Raw genomic sequence first — 17,019 nt, forward strand, 5'->3', positions numbered from 1 at the left:
GAATAATGAATATGTGATGTGTTTTGGGCAGAGTATTGTGAATAGTGAATACTGAGTATTGTGAATTGTTGTGAATCATGAATATTGAGAATTTTTGCTGGTATTATATTTGTGATTCTGTGAATATTGTGTGTATTGTGCATTGTTGTGACTTGTGAGTATTGTGAATATGTTATGTGTTTTGGACAGATATTTTTTGATAAAAAATCATGAGTCGAAAGGATTTTGCTTGGAAGTATGCAAAAGAGGTTGGTGGAGAAAAATATATAAGGTGCAAGTATTGTGATCAACAATGCAGTGGGGGTATTTCTAGGCTGAAAGAGCACTTAGCTCACACTCACAATGGAATGAGACCTTGCAGCAAAATCCCAAATTTTGTAAGGTTAAAGTGCTTTGGAGCTTTGAAAAAATTTAAGGATGCAAAAGCAAGGCAAACTGAATTGCTTCGTGAGATTGGAAAGGGTCATGGAGGGGAGGGGGGAGTATAGATTTGGATTCTCTTCATTCGGAGAATTATGGAATTTCAGGAAGTGGGAGTAGTCCTACTTCTGGGATTCGTATGGTTCAATCTAGTGCTGAACAAAGGGTCAAATGACCCGTGGATTGGTTTGTTTTACGGAAGCACGGCAAACCACTTTAAATTCGGCATATAAAAAAGAAGAAAGAAGGGAAGTGTGTCGAAAGATTGAGCGCTTTATTTTCTCAAGAGCACTTGCCTTTAATGTTGTGAATGATCCTTATTGGCTGCCTATGGTTGAAGGGATTGCTGCTTATGGGCCTGAGTTCAAGCCTCCTAGCATGCATGAATTGAGGACATGGGTTCTTAAGGAAGAGGTTGTAGATATTACTATGTTGATTTATGAGCATAAAAAAGCTTGGGAGCAATATGGATGTTCCATTATGTCTGATGGTTGGACTGATGGAAAAGGTAGGGTTCTAATTAACTTTTTAGTTAATAGCCCAAGTGAGACTTGGTTTTTGAGATCAATAGATGCATCCGATACAATAAAAAATGGGGAATTAATGTTCAAGTATTTGGATGATATTGTTGAAGAAGTTGAGGAGGAGAATGTGATTCAAGTAATCACGGACAATGCTTCGGTTTACAAGAATGCAGGAAAGAGGCTAATGGAAAAGAGAAAGAAATTGTGGTGGACTCCATGTGCGGCACATTGCATTGACTTGATGCTAGAAGATATTAGCCAATTGAAAGTTTTTGATAACACAATCAAACGTGCCAAGCAAGTGGTCAAATTTATTTATGGACATTGTTGGGTTCTTGCCCTGATGAGAACTTACACCAACAATAAAGAGATTGTTCGTCCGAAAATAACAAGGTTTGCTACTTCTTATCTTACTCTTCAAAGTATGTATAAGCAAAAGCAACCTCTTATATATGACTATGTTTAATTCCAAAGAATGGTGTGAAGGTCCATTTGCAAAAAATCATGAAGGTATTGTGGCTCGTTCAACTATACTCTATAATCCCAACTTTTGGCCTCATCTAGCATTTTGTATCAAGAGTGTTGTTCCACTTGTATCTGTTTTGATAGAAGTTGACTCAGAGGAGAGACCGGCCATGGGATATATCTATGAGTTGATAGATGCTGCAAAAGAGAACATTGCAATCAATTGTGGACAAGTGGAAAAAAGGTACAAACCAGTGTGGAAGAAAATAGATAATAGATGGGCTCCACAACTTCATCAACCTTTACATGTAGCTGATTATTATTTGAACCCTCAATTGCGCTATTCAAACAAATTCTCAAATGTTGAAGAAGTGAAGAATGGTTTGTATCCTTGCATGGATAGGATGTTGGATGGTGATGAACTTATTAAAGCCGATATCCAATTGGATTTGTATGATGCTGCACATGGGGAACTTGGAAGTCAAATTGCCATCAAATCTAGGAAATTGAGATCTCCAGTTATTGCATTTAACATATAGTATCATATTTTATTTTATTGAGTGACATTAAATAAATATCAAATTGAATGACATGATTTTATTAATAGCAAATTGGTGGCTGCGTTTTGGGAAAGGGACACCCGAGTTGATGTCATTTGCGGTGCGAGTACTTGGCCTTACTTTGTAGTGCATCTGGGTGTGAGAGGAATTGGAGCACTTTTGAGTCGGTAAATTTCTTTGTTTTTCGTGGTGTGAAAAAGTGAATGTGTCAAAAGATTAATGTGCTTCTAATATTTATATTCTTATGTTTATTCTAGATTCATACAAAAAAAAGGAATAGACTTGAACATCAAAGGCTTAATGCATTAGTCTATGTGAAGTATACTACTTCTCTAAGAGAGAGAAGTATTAGAAGGAGAGCGAAGATGGACCCGATACTAGTTGATGACATTGCTTCTGATGATGAGTGGATTGCTGAGGGAGAAGAACCCACTCTTCCAACCGATCTTACTTGGCTTAGTTCACAAGAACATTTTGAAACCGATGCCATAAGAAATGTGACAATTGTGACCTATGAAAGTATATTAGACCGAGAGTCCATTCCTACTCCCCATGAATTCATTCCTACACCTCGAGAGTCCATTCCTACTTCTATTCCTGAGCCTACTCCTGTTCCTGAGCCTACTCCTAGTGAGCCTATTCATCATGTGCCGATATATTACTCATGCTAGTTCATCTTCAACTTCAAGGAAACGAAGAAGTTGTGAAAGCTTATGTAAGTATTAAATTTAAAAGTGAACTATGGAGTGAAGGCAACATTTGATGTGTACTTTTTAGGTTTTAACCATTATTATTATTTGTTAATTTGAAATTCCAATTAAATGTGTAGGTAAAGGTCGTGGAAAAGTCAAGGCCCTTCTCAAGGGTCGAAAATCAATGCTTGTGAATGAAGATAATGAAGTAGAACTAAAAGCTCCTCTTCAATTTGATAGTGCATTTCCTCCTTCCCACATCGATTCCGTGGACAAGGATGATAGTGATATTAGTTTGAATGATATTGATGATAATGAGTGGGATGAATGAAGTGGTTGTTTTTACTATGTTTTTGTGAATGATCTTGTTAGATCAATATGCTAGTTTGGATTTCTATTTTTTTTGGACAATATTATTGAATTTGATATGTAATATGGATGATTTTTATTTATGAATGACAATTAATGCTATTTTTTAGCTATATAATTGTTTTTATGCCCAAAAGGCTTACGCTATACGCGTCAAGGCTTACGCCTCGCCTTGCGAGATTGCAAACGCCTCGCGTGACGCTTTTGCGTCTGAAAACACTGATATATATGTACCATGGGATATACTGTAATAAGGTCAACATACGTATTCAGTCTTATTCCTAAATCAAACATATATATTGTTATATATATGATGTTCAAAATCGAATATACTATTTAATAAAAAAATTAACATCCGATAAATTGAACTTGTAATTTAGATAGGCTAGATATAGTGATGATGTTGTAGTCAGGGGCGAATCTAGGATTTCAAAGTGGGGTGGGCTAAACTTAGCTTACGAACTATTTTTGTCTTAAAAAAAAAAAAGTTGCACCTAGTTAATTAGGGGGGACGTAATGGCAAATACTATATAACACTATCTAAGTTGCGCCCAACGTTTCTTCACTAAGTAAAAATTATTAATTATCAATTCATTATCGATACTATTAATTAGAAAATTCTCGTTCAATGGGGATGATCATACATTCAGCCAGAAATTTATCGTCTATCTTGTTTCGAAGTCGATTTTTTAATAAACCTCATAAATGAAAATGCTCATTCTTTCGGTGATGTAGCAACATAAAGAGTCAACACCAGACGAATCAATCTATCAATCAAGTCGTAGTCTTTTGCCAACCCTATTTCTACTAATTTAATAAACAGTTGAGAAAAAAATAAAAAACAAAGACCATGGAGATATAAACCCAAATTAAAACTAATATAATACCTTATTAGAGACTTAGAGCTAGAACTGTGTGTGGTGGGGGCTAGGAGATGAGAGAGATCTATGTGTTGCTCTCATTTGCATAGGTAAGAAGTTTTGGGGATCAGGGGAAAAGGAAACAATTTAATTAAAATAATTTTTTATTCTTTGGTGGGTTAATAACTTAATGTTCAGCACATGATTACTGTCATGGAATGATGAGTTAATTAACTTAATGTTCAGCAAAACCAATAAATAAAAGGGCCAATGGGATTTGGATGGAAATGGACTGGGCTAGGCTTCAAATGTATACAACTAAGCTTAAAAAAACCCAAAAAAGCACCTGGGCTGCAGCCTAGGCAGCCCATAACATAGATTCGCCCCTGGTTGTAGTTTTCTAGCTATACATTGATGATGTTGTAGTATGTTGCCACCATACGTAATTTTACCAAGCAAATTACCATGTACAAAAATGAAAATAAATGTATAAACTAATTAAGAAGGGATATTTTTTTTTAGAAATTTTTTTTATTAGGATTAAATACCAAATATCAATAGTTTTTTAGTAAAGCAGTAAGACACTAATTTTTTTTAGTTTAGGTACTAACCTAGAGTAAAACATTTTGGATTAGGTCACAAATCAGTTTGTTATACAATTGTGACTGTCGAACAGTTACAGTTATAATTGTCGAACAGTCACAGTTGTGACTATTTAAAATTTATAAAAAATCAAAATTTTTAAGGGTTTCATAATTTAGATTTAGATTTGGGGGATGAAGTCTTATAACCCAAAGACTAAACATTAAAATTTAAGCCTTGCAAATATTGAAAAAACAACAAATCAATAAAAAAGTTATGATTGTTAGACAGTCACAGTTCGATATAACCATGTTTTTTAAAGTTGGTACCTAAACTGAAATTTAGAACCTAAAGTGAAATGACATAAATGTTTTAGTAGTTGAAATGAAAAAATATTATAATTTGGTACTTAAAGTCAATGAACCTTTTTTTTTTTTTTTTTTTAGGTTTATGACTTCAAAAATAAATATTTGAACTAAAATTAATTGTTATGTATATAATGGAGGGTTTGTGACTCGAAATATAGGGTTTTTGGGGGGGCTTATATCAGAAATTCAAAATTTGAAAGGGAAATCTTATAATTAATATTTGAGAAAATGAAAAGAATCAGAATAACTAAGAAAAATAAACTTACTATGATGGAGCTAGTAGCTTGTAGTTCAAGCAACACATACTAGAGTAGTAGGTATATATGTATGTTGATTACACGCTAGTTGGTCACTAGGGTATTTGGTTGCAAAAAAGTCTTCACACTGCCTACTGGTCACTGGTCGTAATTATTCGCCAGGAAAACCGTCGCTGCCTCGACTATGAACATTGCGGCCACGACGCCGGGGCCACCCCTTGCTCCATTGCTGAAACCAACGCAAAATCCACCTCCACATTCGGCGGCATGGATGTTCAGGATTAAGAAAACCTTGATTCTGAAAAGGTCTTTCGGTGATAAGCAAAAGGGCTTCAAGGGCATCATATGTGATTGGAGTGTCACGTGCATGGGCAGAGCTATCTGTATTCTCATAAAGGGGACCAACACCACGTACTCAAAATAACATTGAAAAACTTAATTATCATTTGAAACTGGGGAACCTGGGAGAGAGAATTTGCAATGCCATTAATAAGATTTAAAAATTCAGAAATTGATATGTCACCTCTAGTTGTACGAAGTAATTCACCACTTGACTGATGCAATTTTGAGAAGTGGAAGCAAACTTGTCCTCGAGACATCCAAGTATTACGACTGGAAGTATTAAGAGCCACGTATTGTTCCAAGAAGGATTAATTGCGGTGATGAGAGAGCCACTGATCCAACCAATTAACAATCATTTGATGTGTGGCCAAGCAACAGTGCTTCCCAAAGCATCATCAAGTATGAAAAATTCACGTGAACTCTTGAACATAGCACTTGAAGAAAATGTCTTGCACCCAAACTTTATAGCAATCTGGTCCAAGGACAACATGATATATAAGTGTTGTTAGATCTGTAGATTCAATCTCTGCTCTTGCCATTTCTTGGCCTGTTCCATCCCAATTTAACAGTGTGCACTTTGCCTTAATAAGGTTTCCACTAGACAGGTTCACATTAGGAGGGACTTGGGTACTACGTTCTGGAGACTAAAATAAAACTAATAAAAATACTCAAATGTCAGTTTCGAAGGTGAACATATTAGTTGATACAGTTTTCCACACTATGCTTTGGAAAATGGGCAATAGAACGTAGAAAAAGATGTCTTTGTTTTTCTATTATAATTCCATTTGAAAAGGAGACTGCAGAAAGTGACAAGATCGCCCCCGGATTTCCACCCTGAAACCCAAAGAGGTCCTGCGGGATCCAAAAAAAAGGGAAAATCCTACCGAAAATTCGGCAGCACCTCCCCTAAAAAAGGACTAACCCAAAATTTTATAACCTGTTAAAACACACTTCTAAGTTTCCAACTTCCCTACCACAACCAATTTGGGTCTCCGACCCAACATAAAATTTACAATTTTATAAGGTTACAACCAAATATCAGAGCCAAACTACAAGATAAGGTTTACAGGAAATCCTACACTATACAATACGAAGAGAAAGCCTGCCTCGACGAGAAAATTGTGACTGGCTGCCGCTTCCACCTGGGGAACCATTAAAACACAAAGAAAATGACTTACGGTGAGAAGGACTCAGTGAGTGGGTGAACAAATCAAATGATAACAAAGTTAATAAGGTAAAACATTTTATTAATAATCTCAATTGCACAAACACAATAGATTTCCCCCATTTAAAATATGCTTTGAACTGATAAACAGAATGACTAAAATATTTTTATTTAATAAAGTTTTTAGGATTATCGTGGGCCATATAAGTACCCATTTGACGGGCTCCACATTGGTACCGTACAAGACCGTCGCACCAAGTGAAGCGTCTACTTAACCTTCCACCCGCACCGTCGTAACGCCGTCATGCGAGTGAATTTACGGTGTCCCTTGTACCGTCGCAACGCCGTCATACAAGTGGACACAGGGTGGCCCTTGTACCGTCGAATCGCCGTCGTACAATAAGCCAAAGTGTCGTACATGCACGTAGATTGCCCTTCCACCCGCACCGTCGCAACGCCGTCATGCGAGTGGACTTATGGTGTCCCTTGTACCGTCGAATCGCCGTCATACAAGTGGACACATGGTGGCCCTTGTACTGTCGAATCGCCGTCATACAATAAGCCAAAGTGTCGCACGTGCACGTAGACTACCCCCAAAGGGCGAGGCATCCCGGCACACGGCCCAAAGCCTATGTGTGTGCCGTGATGGGTCCCAAAGACCTACTTAGTAATCGGTGGGTACTTAGACGGTCTATTAAATAATTTGTTTAATTATTTAATAACCCTTAGATCAACATGGCATATAATTCAATCCATTTAAAATATTTATTAATACAAAACAGACTTCACTCAAATCAATATTTCATTATTTAACTCAAAATTTCAAAAGTAATATAAAAACCACAAAACCCATAAACTTTGCAAGCAAAAGAAAATCCACTCACAATATTGGAGCTTAGTGTCGGCCTCCGAATGAATCACCTCTAGTCTCGGGAGCGTCACCTAAAACAACCAAGCATACAAAACATAAATTAGACTTGGTATAGAACGTAGATTAAAATGTGGAATTGAATCTAAGTGTTCTTCTCTTGACTTCTTGGTCTCGTTTTAATTCACCCATCATACAACGCCTCCAACAACTTGGAAACAACTAAAATATTGTTCTATATACTTCTATAACCCAATCTAATCCTATCAAGTTGAGCAAATTTTTCTCCATTCCCATTTTCTCAAATTTGCAAATTTTCCCTCACTTATTTCACTTATAATAGAAACTAGGGATCCTAAGGATTTAAAATTGTCCTCAATGCATTTAGAAGCACCTCATATTGCCAATTTCTCCATTAACCAATTTGGGGATAATACCTCCAACTGAATTTCTCGATTTCTCTATACTTCCTTGAAATTTTCTCAAAGTTTATGATCCTAATCCTAAATTTAAGATTCCTAGAGTGAAAACCATCTCAAACCCATCAAGAATACTCCCCCAACTTCGAATTTCTTAAGAAACCCGAAATGGTCTCAAATGCTCAAAAATCAAACTCTGATTTCTCAAGTTTTTAAACAGAAATTTAAAGGAAAAGGGAGCCCATTACCTAGAAAGGAAAAACCCCCAAAATTTCGTGGAAAATGGGGTAGAAATCTGGCCGGATTGAAAGAGTTGTCGACTTCCCTTTTTGCTCGTTTCTGAGCTGTTTGTTGCAACCGGGGTTGGGGGTGACTGGGCTGGTGGCGCCGGCGGCTAGGAAGAGTGGCCAACTACTCGACGTCGGCTGGAAGTGGCTGGAAGGAATGGACTTGTGTGGAGCTGAGTGTGCGCAGGGAATTGTTGCCGAGAGAGAGAGAACTTAGGGGCTCGGGGTGGACGATCAGCTCCGGCGAAGGGGGTCGCGCGGCTGACTTGGTTGACGAGGAAATGGCCGGCGTTGATGGTTGTGGTGGTGGCTGGCTGGGTGTTTGCAGAGAGAGACACGGAGGGATGAGAAGAGTGAGGTCACGGGGGTAATGAGAGAGAGAGAGAGAGAGAGAGAGAGAGAGAGAGAGAGAGAGAGAGAGAGAGAGAGAGAAATAGATAGGGGGTGTGTTGAGTAAAATTATGGGGGTTTCTAGAGAAATCCTGTTTTAATACTTAAAATTTTCTAGAATTTTCGTGTAAAAGGACAAAATTGCCCCTAAAATGTTTCGCCCCACATTCTCAAACCGTGGTCCAAATTTAAATTCCGTCTTCGGAAGTACGTTATGAACTACTTCATTACCCCCGTCTATTGAAATTTTCTAAAAGTTTTTATCTTCCTTAATTTCCCGTTTGATTACCCATTTTCTTATTAGAATGTATAAGTCTCTTTCAAATTAAACTTTCCAACTGGGTCACCACCGAATGAAATTTAACTTGATTTTATATAAAAGAACGAAACTTGGGTCGGGTCATTACAGAAAGCAAGTAAAATTCACTATTATATGCTTTCCAAAGTGTGAATCTCAGTCAATGCATTTACATTTCGAAAAGGAAAGAATCAATAAAGAAAAATATAACCCACATGCTTGCATTGCAATTCTAATTTAATACAAACCAAAATTCAATAATCTTGAAATTTCTGACCTGGTTAGCTTGCTTGTTTGTTCAGATTTTGAATTGATTAATTAACTTCAACAACATATATCATTATAAAAAGACTTTTAATCATTTTACCCACATGAAGACTGATCATTGAGAAATGGTTGTTGTACCTCGAGTAGTACTCGAGTGCTACTCGAGAAACTGCATATAAGTTGTGTAATTTTGCCATCCTACTCGAGAGGACCTCGAGAATTCAAAACTCATATATCACTATGAATAAAACTATTTGAATCATTTTAACTCACTGTTTTGACATATAATATATCTTTCGAATAAATGTGATATTTATCTATATATGGATCTCACCTTTGTTAAAAAGATAGTACAAAAAATGTTCGATGAGACGGTCTAAATAACTAAACTTGATTTTTACCTTTGGAGTTGGATCTGGGGATTTTGCAACTTCCTCACTAGTTTTGCCTTGCTTCTATAAAAATAAAGAAACAATTGAGATGCTTCAAGCTGTAACAGTAATAGAATTGAGAAAAACCACTAGAGTATCTGTCAAAACTAACCATGTACGATGCATGATCTACCTATAGGTAGCATGAATGCCAATAAACATTATACAGTCCATAGACAACCGACTTTATTAACTTGGGGAAAATGGGAGTGGTGGAAATTGAATCTGCTCTGTACAATTAAATTTTCCAATAAAGGAGGGCTGTACACAAAAACAGCTTGTTTCAGCTTTCACTGGTACCCTTCCATAACTGAGAGTCTGAGATAGGATTTCAGTTGCCTAAGGCAGACATCAATGCATGTCCACTGGGTAAAAAGTAAAAACAGTCAATGTAAATTGCACACCTTCAAGAAAAAGAACTTCAAATTCTGAGAAACCAAGTAAAAGCAGCAAGCAGCCCTGGATAGTGATAGTCACAATAAACAAAAATGAAATTGGATATTGAACAACCATACTAGTAGTAGTAGTACTCATGGAAAAAAAAATGACAATCACGGAAATGTCTTGGAGATGGTTTTGCAAGTCCAATATTTGCATTTACCCTTTAACTTAATCTTCTCATTCATAACAACAATGTCTGAATAAATTTTAGGGAAGAAACAACAACTAATTTTACAAGCTGATATCTCACCACATAATTCAATGAATTGGCACCATTTGAGCCAATAATACCTGTTACTATAGTGACAGCAAACTGATTAGGTTGAAGAGTTGCTGCACCAACGCTATCAATAGAAGTAGTTGTGAAGATTAACACTCATTAATGTTCAGTTTGGACTTTTTTAAACTAAGAACGGAGGATTCACACACACTAAAAGTAACTTCCAGACTTTAACTACAACCAGGGCAAAACATATTCAGACTTTGGTAAATTTTTCATGAATGATTGCATGTGACAAGAATGGATCATATACACTAATTGAAGAAATAAAGGAGAATTCAAATAGCTTTTGGGATGGCATTAATGCCTACTTTCACTTTTTAGCTTCCACTTAGGACAGTATCCACTAATCTTACTTTATATTAGTACTCAAAGCCATTATCAATCATTAGCACTTGAAAAATACATATAACTACAAGGTGCCATTTATAGCAAAAAAAAATATTTGGGTCACAGTGGTAATATGTCATAGCTGATCATCTGAAACAACGAGATGAAGCTGCAGTTACCAAACAACCATCACATTGGTTATTAACTACTAATATGGTAACTGTATTAAAATTCTATAACCAAATTCTACCTTGGAAGCAACCAATACTCATGATACAGCAGCCTTTCTAGAATTTTATTCAAAATAATTCATATTCCTGCTACTTTTCACCCTTGAGACTCTCTCACAGACTCTCTTAGTAACAAGCCTACTGCATTTTCTATGTCAGACACATGTTTATCATATATTCTAGCTTTAATTTGTATGGGCTTTGAGGAAGTCTCTAGAATTTTGTAGTATTTTCCAATAATGTGCATTAATTTTCAACACTCCTCCTTAATGCACATTTGGGATACTCCAAGCATGCTTCGTAGCATTTCAAATCTTGGTCTTGGAAGTGCCTTGGTGAAGATGTCTGCTATTTGCTCCTCCGTCTTGCAATACTTGAGTTCTATCTCCTTGTTTGCTGAGACTTCACGTAGAAAGTGATGTTTGATGGCAATGTGTTTTGTCCTGCCATGAAACACTGGATTTTTTGCCATCGCTATAGCAGACTTGTTGTCACAAAATATTTTAGTAGCTTCATTTTGTTGTTGTCCCATGTCTTCAAATATTCTTCTCAGCCATATAGCTTGGTAGGCTGAACTTGACGCTGACACATACTCCGCTTCGGCTGATGATTGTGCCACTGTCTCTTGTTTTCTTGAAGACCATGAGAATATGCCAGACCCAATTGTGAATGCATAGCCTGATGAACTTTTGAAGTCGTCCACTCCAGCCCAGTCACTATCTGTGAATCCGAGTAGGCTTGTATCTGTAGAAGGTCTATACCATATGCCATAGTCAATACTTCCTTGCAAGTACCTTAATATTCTTTTTGCTGCTCCATAGTGTATCTGACTTGGAGTTTGCATAAACCTTGAAAGTAGGCTGGTCGCGTACATAATGTCTGGTCGAGTTGTTAGATAAAGTAGGCTTCCAATGAGACTTCTGTACTTTGATGCTTCTGCCTTTCCGGATCCACCGTCATTTCTTAACTTTTCATTGGTGATGAGCGGTGTAGCCACGGTCTTGCACTCAGACATCTTGAACTTCTTCAAGAGATTTTCAGTATACTTCTTTTGACATAAGAAGATTCCATTTTCTTCTTGGATTATCTCAATGCCAAGAAAATAGTGCAATTTACCGAAGTCACTCATCTCAAATGTCTTCATCATATCTTCTTTAAATTCTTGAATTAATTTTTCATTGTCTCCTGTATAGATAAGATCATCAACATATAGAGAGACAATAAGAATGGAGTTACCTTGATTTTTGGTATAGAGTGTCGGCTCGCTTTTGCTTCTCTTGAATCCAGCATTGATGAAGTATTTGTCGATGCGGCTGTTCCATGCTCTTGGTGCTTGTTTAAGTCCATATAAGGCTTTCTATAGTCTTAGGACTTTGTCTTCTCCTCCTTCCTTGATGAATCATTGTGGTTGCTCCACATAGATTTCTTCTTCGAGCTCTCCATTTAGAAATGCTGATTTTACATCCAGTTGGTAGAGTTTCCACTTCTTTTGAGCTGCAAGAGCTATAAGTGCTCTTATTGTATCAAGTCTTGCCACTGGCACAAAAGTTTCATTATAGTCTATTCCTGGCTGTAGTGAGTAGCCTTTAGCTACTAATCTTGCTTTATGTTTTTCTATTGAGCCATCAGGATTAATTTTGGTCTTATAGACCCATTTCACGCCAATGATTTCTTTATTTGGTGGGTATTCTACAAGCTCCCATGTTTCATTTTTCTTAATTGTTTTAATTTCTTCTTCCATAGCCTTCCTCCATACTTCTTGTTTTACTGCAACTTCAAAACTTTCAGGTTCTAAAGTTATGAAGTTGCATGTTTCATATATATCTCTGAGTGATTTTACTCTTCTTGGTGATGACTCAAAGGAAGATTCATCTTCTATTGATGGAGGAGTTCAAGAAGATGCAGGAGGCGTACCTGGAGTTTCTGAAGTTTCTCTTTCATGTGTGTCTTCTTCAGGCTGTTGTGTTGGGGTTGTCTCTGGTTCTCCTAAAAGGACAACACCTTTCTTCTTTATTTTTCCTCCATCCCAATTCCAGGATGCAAACTCATCAAACTCGACATCTCGACTGATCACGAGCTTCTTGGTTCTTGGATTGTAGACGCGATAGCCTTTAGATTGGGAACTGTATCCTATAAATATGCCAATTTCTGATTTTTCTTCTAGCTTGTGTCTTTTTGGAGCTGGAATGTGCACATAGCATATACATCCAAAGACTTTGAGATGCTTTGCTGATGGCTTCTGGTTACTCCACGCCTCAATAGGAGTCTTGTCTTATAGAGCTTTTGTTGGACATCTATTTAGCAAGTATACTGCTGTGTATACTGCTTCTGCCCAAAATATCTTTGGTAGTCTTTTTTCAAATAGCATTAATCTAGCCATCTCCATTATAGTTCTATTTTTCCTTTCTGAGACTCCATTTTGTTCAGGAGCATAGCCCACTGTCAATTGGTGTTCTACTCCTTCATCTTCGCAGAACTTGTTGAATTCTTTTAAGGTGTACTCTTTACCTATATCGCTTCTAAGAGCTTTGATGTATTGGCCACTTTGTTTTTCGACATGAGCCTTGAACTTCTTAAAGACTTCGAAGACTTCTGATCTTTCACGTAGAAAATAAACCCATGTCATTCTAGAATAGTCATCAATGAAAAGAATGAAGTACCTGCTTTGATCGAGAGATGGGGTCCTCATTGGTCCACAGACATCTGTATGCACGAGCTCCAACAAGGCTTTTGCTCTCCAAGCCTTTCCGGATGGAAATGCTTGTCGATGTTGTTTGCCAAGTTGATAGCCTTTGCAGACATCACCACTCTCCTTTATGCTTGGCAGATCTCTCATCATATTATTCTGGTGAAGTAATTGTAGTCCATGAAAGTTGAAGTGGCCAAATATTTTATGCCAAAGCCATGAATCTTCTAGTTCTACTTTCATGTCCATATTTCTGACATATTGCCAATGGATGGGAAAATTTCTATTTTCCATCCTTACTTTAGCTATAATATGATTTTTATCTTTTTTGTCATATATTATGCAGGAGTCTCAAGAAAAGTGTAAAAAATATCTATTTTCAATCATTTGGCCAACACTCAATAGATTATGCTCCAAGCTAGGAACTAAAAGAACATCATGAATTAATTTAGTTCCTTTGTTTGTATGGATAGAGATCGTACATTTTCCTTTTGTCTCCACCAGTGCGCCATTTCCCAATTTAACTTGGGATTTTATGAATGTATCTATTTCGGAGAAGATGCTTTCGTCTCCTGTCATGTGGTTGCTGTAGCCACTGTCTATGTACCATTTCCTGTTGTTCACTTCAGTTGCTGCTTGACAAGCATAGAAAAGCTCTTCATCCTGCTCCTTTTCTTCTGTATAGTTGGCTTGATAATTCTTCTTAAGCCGACAGTCTTTTTCCATATGTCCAAACATTTTGCAGTTTCGGCATTTTGGTTTTCCTCGAAACCAACAATCTTTTTCTAGGTGGCTTGTCTTTTTACATGTTCCACATGGAGGGAAGTTTTTCTTCTCCTTGTTTTCATTTTTATTTTCCCAGTTATTGGGTTTGTCTCCTCGTCTAGAATTTTCTTTTGATTTCCAGTTTCCTCTAGATTTCTGAGACCTTAAATTGACTTTTGACTGGAAGGCACTTTCTAGCGAACTTTCATTTCGCCTACTCAGTCTTTGTTCATATGCTTCTAGAGAACCCATTAGTTCTGTCACTGAAAGAGCCGTTATATCTTTTGACTCTTCAATGGCAGTGACTATAGGGTCATACTTATCAGTAAGACTAATAAGTATTTTTTCTACAATTTTTGTATCAGTTATCTTTTCAACATAAGCTCGCAATTGATTTACTATTTCATTTACTTTGGAATAGTAAACTTTAGCGGTCTCAGAATCTTTGATTTTAAGATTTTCTAAATCTCTTCTTAGAGTTTGTAGTTTGACACTGCGTACCTTTTCACTTCCTTGAAACTCTTCTTTCAAAGTATCCCAAGCCTCCTTTGAAGTTGTAGCTCCCATGATCCTTGGAAATATCGTGTCATCCAAAGCTTGTTGTAGAGCGTAAAGAGCCTTTGCGTCTCTCTACTTGTCCTTCTTCGCCTGCTTTCGTTGCTCAGCGGTGGGTCTTTCTGGAACAGAGAACCCACTAGTAACAATGTCCCATAAGTCTTGAGACATAAAATAGGTTCTCATCTTGATGCTCCAAAAATCATAGTTTTCACCAGAGAATATTGGAAGAGGGACAGAGTTTTGGCTAGAGTTATTAGACATGGTGGTAAATTAGGATGACCCTACGCCCAATTAGAGAGCTCTGATACCACTGTTAGAAATTTAGAGGGTGTTTAGGACACTCGTAGCTAATGGCTTGTATAAGCTTCTATTAGCTATCTATGCTTGATATAAGAAGTGTTTGAACTATAAAACAAAGTATCTTTTATTGATGAATAGAGGAGGATACAAATGGAGATGTAGATGTCTAGGACAATAGGACTTTAGGACTAGTGGCTTTTAGTATTGCCTCTTGCTTACATTTAGATATGGGTACATGCTATATATATAGAGAGTAGATGAACCCTCTTGACTTCTCTAGAACATCTATTAGCCACATGTTTATCATATATTCTAGCTTTAATTTGTATGGGCTTTGAAGAAGTCTCTAGAATTTTGTAGTATTTTCCAATAATGTGCATTAATTTTCAACAAAAACTAAATGGATTCTTTTAGTTTTTATAGAAATCCAACATCATTGAACCCTCTTTATTGAAATTAATTATGGATTCTGCAAGTCAGAATTCTCGTGTCTATTAGCAACTACGAAAGCCCAACACCATTGAAATTTAACGTCTATCAAATTTGTTTATACTCAAACATTTAGAAATCAGAAAACGCATAATTGTGCTTGAAATCAGAAATGGTGTTAAAAGAAGAAGCTTGAGCGCGCAGCAAAGAAACCCAAAAACAAATGAAAAAAGAAGTGGTGAAGATTGAATTGACAAAAGGCAATGAACAACACACAACATAAATTAAGTACATAAAAGTCAGAATCAAAACAATACAGCGAAAAAAAAAACAATGAGCAAGGAGTAGAGTTACAAGAGTTTCTTTTTTTGAATAAAAAAAGTCTGGCAGCTTAGCTTCTGTTTGGTTCGATAAACTAACTATTCCGACTTGTCCACCTTCTCAGAGTGCAAGCCACAAAACTCCTCCCAGTTAAAAGGCCTAACCTTGACTTAAACGACTTCGTCGTAGATCGTCCCGCACTGGTGCTGGACGCAATATCAGGAAATGTTGGTGGTGGATGGTATTTGATGATGGCATCGTCTTACAATCAGAAATCAAATGCGTTCAAAAAAAAAAAAAAAAAAAAAAACAAACAAATTTCAGGGATTCCAACACCATTCACCATTCATGGGTTTTGAAGCTTACCGTGAGAGTTTCAGAGAAACAGTGAGAGGATGGCTATATGTTGGTGATTGAAGATGAAATCGTCTGAGAAAAACCTTGGCTTCTCTTCATTCTCTACAGGGTTCCAACCCTTTCTTCAACATAGGCGAAAACAAGCGGGGCAGAGATGGAAGAGATCGAACACGAGAATAAGAAGCAAGCTCGCAGAGAAGATGGATGTTGGTGAAGATTCAGACAGAAACGGTGAGAGGATGGATGTGGTAACCAGACAGAGAGAGTGGAGGTTCAGTGGCTGAGTCTGGTGGTAGGTGAGGCTCGTTTTTTCCGCGAAAACTTTCGGTCCCGCCCTGTTGGAGGCTAATATGCTGGCCGAAAATTTTTTAAATTTTCCAAATTTTTCATGGCGTTGAAAGAATGCCCTAGAATTTAGGTATCCACGGCGGTGTTCCTTTTGCCATTAATTTTATAACGTTTTTACATGGTCATGGTTTAGTCAAAGTATGCATGACGTTGAAAAAACGCCGTCTCATTTTTTAATTTTTATAGCGCATTATCAACGCCATTGTTTCATTATTCAATGACATTTTTGCTTAATTGTCATAATTAACAACCTATATTTTGCATTCTATGACGTTTTAAAACAAAACGCCATAATAGTGTCTTTTCATGACATTAATTTTTAAAACGTCATTAATCCAATGTCATGAAAAGTCAAATTTATTGTAGTGATCATATCTTTCTTAGGAAATTAGAAATCAAAAAATTGAAAA

The 17,019-nt window shown here is 36.8% G+C and overlaps 1 pseudogene; it reads left to right on the forward strand.

Moving 5' to 3' along the window:
* The first annotated feature begins 209 nt into the window (after positions 1 to 209).
* LOC147277417 (uncharacterized) lies at positions 210 to 2,992 on the forward strand (annotated as a pseudogene).
* Positions 2,993 to 17,019: the final 14,027 nt, after the last annotated feature.

Source organism: Dryas octopetala, chromosome 8 (genome assembly GCF_963921425.1).
Source record: "Dryas octopetala chromosome 8, drDryOcto1.1, whole genome shotgun sequence".
Taxonomy (NCBI): domain Eukaryota; kingdom Viridiplantae; phylum Streptophyta; class Magnoliopsida; order Rosales; family Rosaceae; genus Dryas; species Dryas octopetala.